The 4,809-nt window shown below is 40.3% G+C and overlaps 1 pseudogene; it reads right to left on the minus strand.

The window, feature by feature from the left end:
- Positions 1 to 854: 854 nt before the first annotated feature.
- LOC141499132 (tubulin beta chain pseudogene) lies at positions 855 to 2,256 on the minus strand (annotated as a pseudogene).
- Between the last annotated feature and the right edge of the window lie 2,553 nt (positions 2,257 to 4,809).

Consider the following 4,809-nt stretch of genomic DNA (forward strand, 5'->3'; position numbering starts at 1 on the left):
TATGAAAAAAAGCAGCAAGTTAAACAAAAAAACAGAAACCTAGGAAGTGGGAGTGGGAAGAACCCAATATAGAAACTGCAGAAGTAGAAAGGATGAGAGAAAATGAAGGTAAGTTTGGTGATGAAAATGGAAGTGTACTGTTGCCCCTGCTCCCTTCTTTTGGAGGGAATTGATTGGGGGGGGGCAGGTGGAAGAGAATTGAAATCCTTCCCAAATGAGGGACTTCTCCAGAATTTTAGGAGTTAAAGCAATTCTCACCTTTCAGACTGGGGAAGGGTGAGTGGTTCCCAAAATGGGGGAAGAAAAAAGAGCTGAAGGGAGAAGCCCACCTGGCAGAGTGAGGCACAGATCCCCTTCAAAGAAAAATGAACACTTGGGAGAAACCAACACTGGGGGCAATAATACTGTTGATACTTCCTCCAGAGCTGGAGAGTAGAGAGAAGGGGAAGGGCACCGGGTGATAGTAATATGATAAATTGGTGAGTATCTAGAGATGACAGTTATGATAGATATGATGTCTGCCCACAGACTTTTATGGAATGATCACTCCATTTCCTCCCTTTCTCCTAAGAGAATTCTCCCCACTAGGAATCTGATATCTTGGTCCCCATCTTCATCAAAGGAAACCAAAGAGTTCTGGATTTTATTCTTGTTTGCCATTTTAGTTCAGGGTACTTAGTAGGTAAAGGCCCCTAAATTGAGGCTCTGAGTTGGCAGACATTCTGCTTCTTAAGAGAAAAATCTGGGAGTGCAGAGGAAAAGAATAATGAAGTGACAGGCCATAAAGAAGAATGGGGGCAGAGAGCTCAGCAACTACAGAGAGAAAAAGAAGATGGAGGCAGGAAATGCAAACATTAGAGGAACAGGGTGATGGGGAAATAATGTTGGAAGAGTTGAGAAGGCTGAAGTGGCAGATTTATCTTCCTTAGGGCCTCCTCTTCTGCCTCCTCACCGAAATCCACCTCCTCTTCAGCAGTGGCATCCTGATAATTGCTGGTACTCAGAAACAAGATCATTCATGTTGCTCTCAGCCTCGGTGAACTCCATCTCGTCCATCCCCTCCCCTGTGTACCAGTGGAGGAAGGCCTTCCGACGGAACATGGCAGTGAACTGCTCTGAGATATGCTTGAAGAGCTCCTGGATGGCAGTCCTGTTACCAATAAAGATGACAGCCATCTTGAGCCCACGGGGAGGGACGTCACAGACAGCAGTCTTGAAGTTATTTGGGATCCATTCAAGAAATTAGCTAATATTTTTGTTTTGAACATTGAACATTTGTTCATCCACCTCTTTCATGGACATACGACCATGGAAAACAGCAGCAACAGCGAGATATCGCCCATGGCGGTGGTCAGATGCCGCCATCATGTTCTTGGCATCAAAGACTTGCTGGGTGAGCTCAGGCACAGTTAGGGCACAGTACTGCTGGCTTCCACAGCTGGTGAGTGGAGCGAAGCCAGGCATGAAGAAGTGGAGCCAAGGAAAAGGGACCATGTTAATGGCCAGCTTTTGAAGATCAGCATTAAGCTGTCCAGGAAAGCGAAGGCAGGTGGTAACACCACTCGTGGTAGCAGAGACTAGGTGGTTGAGGTCACCATAGGTTGGTCAGCTTCAGGGTTCAGAAATAGATATCATAGAGTGATTCATTATCAATGCAGTAGGTTTCATCTGTGTTTTCTACTAACTGGTGAGCAGAGAGTGTGGCATTGTAGGGCTCAACCACGTATCAGAGACCTTGGGAGATGGAACCACACTAAAGGTATTCATGATGCAGTCAGGGTACTTTTCTCGGATCTTGCTAATGAGCAGGGTACCTATTCCTGAGCCTGTGCCTCCGCAAAGTGAGTGGGTCATCTGGAAGCCTTGCAAGCAATCACAGCTCTCTGCCTCTTTGCATACCACATCCAAGACTGAATCCACCAGTTCTGCCCCCTCAGTATAGTGGCCTTTGGCCCAATTGTTGCTTGCACTGGACTGACCAAAGACAAATTTGTCAGGTCAGAATATTTGGCCAAGAGGTCCAGAGTGAACAGAATCCATGGTTCCAGGTTCAAGATCAACCAAGATGGCCCGAGGCACATATTTGCCACCAGTGGCCTCATTGTAGTAGACAGAGATCCGGTCCAACTGCAAGTCACTGTCTCCATGGTAAGTGCCGGTGGGGTCAATGCCACGTTCATCACTGATCACCTCCCAGAACTTTGCACCGATCTGATTGACTCACTGGCCAGCCTGGATATGTACAATTTCTCTCATGGTTAGAATTTACTTTTGCTTTTCTCAAATTTTGTTCAGGGAAGAGAGAATTAAGAGAGATGATTAGATAGAAGGATGGTAAGATAGATAGAAGATAGATAGATAGATGGATGATATTATATATTTTTTTCCTCCTTTCTGCTGAACAAGCTCTTCCCAGGGAGGTTGGAGCAGCTAGCTCAGAACACAGCTGCACTAATGTTCTGAGAGGGAGAAAAAAGGAATGGGGAAGGGGAGCGAGGGAGGAGAAGCAGGGCGAGGCGCACCTGTGCTGCATAGCTAGACCTGAGAGAAAGGTCCACTATCTTCTTTTAAGTGTGTTTTGAGCTTTCTTTTCACCATAGATTATTTTTATTGTTCAGGTTCTTTTTTGTATTGTTGGTGTTTAGTCATTTTCTGGCCTGCTCTTGATTTCTGACTTTATATTAAAATTGCTTTCTGCTCAGCTCCAGGGAGTATGACTATTGAGAACTTTTCTGTTCTACTGTTTTCATGGTTCATTCTTGGAATCTCTAGGTTTTTAGTACTTCAGATGTGTCGTGATCCAGAAAAGACATCTTGTCATTCCCTTTCTAGTCTATGCACTGTTCCATATATAGGTATGGTCCATCTGTTTTGAGAATGAGACTTCTCCTTTCCTCCTGGAGTTACATTGGAGACACCTCCAAACTATTTCCTGATTTAACTCCCGGCTAAAGCAGGGATACCTGTAAATCATTTTCTGACCATGTCTTTATGTTCCACTGGAAACCTAGCCTCTACCACTCTACCTTTCAATAGACCATAGGATTAATTTGCTATATGATCTTTTAATTATTGCTCTTTGTGTCTGACCAGTCCTCATTCAATGTCTAAAGACATATCTTTCTGTTTTTCTAAGCTTCCCTGGACTGGTAAATAGTTTGCTTTTCTGCTCAGAATTCTATTCAGTATTTTCTGTTGTTATTTTGTAAGATTGATTTTGGGAATAATCTGGCATTTGTGTGATCTTTTTACTCTTTTATTTTAACTCTGCTACATTCAGTATAGCATCACACATGCAATATTTACCTAATATATTTTCTATCTATCTAATTTTATCTAGCTAGCTAAGTTATCTTCATCTTATTATATTGTAATGTCCTTCCTCTACTCAAATTAATTTAGGTATCCTGTTGTTCATGGAAGAAAGTTAAAATTCATTTGCATGGTATTTTATGTCCTCCATAATGTGATGTAAATATTCACTTACCCTGGCAGTATATTATGATGATACATACATTGCCAGAACTAGATTAATGTTTTAATAAAAATGTTTGCTCTTCATTCTTGAAGAAGACCTCAACATCAGGTACATGATACTATGACAAGCACATCAATTGGATTTGAGTAAAGGAATGCTGTGCTAAGTCAACAGCCTCATTTTCTCCTTCAGAGTCAACTGGGTCCAGTGGCCAGATCTGGATCAGAATAATTGGAGATGGACCTGGATTCAGGGGCAGTCAGGGTTAAGTAACTTGCCAAAGGACACAAAATTAATATGTGTCAGAGGCTGGAACAGAACTCCTTTCCTCCTGATTCAAAACCAATGCTCTATCCACTGCACCATTTATGCTGCCTATTTGAAAGACTTGAAAGGAAAGTGTGGGAGAGAAGTAAAGTATTGTATCATAAAACATATACATGGGACCACATTTCCTCATTTCTCAATTTTTAATTAATTGAAATAATAAAAGTCCTTCTTCAGCATGCCAAATAGAAATAAATATATACATATACACATTTACAAATATGTATAGGCACAGATTCAGATATAAACATATAGATTAAAGAAAAAATGACATTTGACAGAAGTTGCTACATGACAGTAACGTAAGTTGGCCATCTGTGATTTCTGTTTTTGACAAGTCCTTACTGCATTTTCAAGAAAAATAGTGACAGAAATTTGTCAAAAAAAACTAATTTTTTTAAAATTTGATTTGTCATTCCATAAAATAGCATTCCATCCTCAAAATAGTCTTTGAAAAAGTTTTATTTCCTTTTGTGTTGAAAGAGTAAACCACCAGAGCATTATGGTTACATTGAAAATTCATCTGGCATTTCCCAGATACAACTCTGTATGTGACAGATAACAGAGAATCATTAGGATATGTGTCATGAATGTAAAGACTTTTCTATTGCTTCATATCTTGAATTTAAAATATACATTAAAGCTCTAAGTATAAATTTGTTGCAGAATTAAATTAACTAATGAAGTTGAGATTAACTTTGTAGGAGGGTAACTGCTTCTAAAAGCAGATAACAATTTTTAAAGGAATGGATGAGGAAAGGTTATTATAATCTGGAAATTAAAAAAAACCCAACAGTGTAGTCTTTTTGTCACTTTGAAAAAAAGCATCCTGGTTACAAGATGTGTGTAGGTGGAATTAAGTGTGGAAATATAAGATTTATCTCTGTTCTTTCTACTCCATCCCAACTGGCCACCTCACTGCTGCCAAAAAAGGAAGATTGTATTTGACAAGTCTTGTTTTTTCATTATTTGCCTACTTCCATTTTGAAATACTTCATCTCTTA

This window comes from Macrotis lagotis, chromosome X (assembly GCF_037893015.1).
Source record: "Macrotis lagotis isolate mMagLag1 chromosome X, bilby.v1.9.chrom.fasta, whole genome shotgun sequence".
Classification (NCBI taxonomy): domain Eukaryota; kingdom Metazoa; phylum Chordata; class Mammalia; order Peramelemorphia; family Peramelidae; genus Macrotis; species Macrotis lagotis.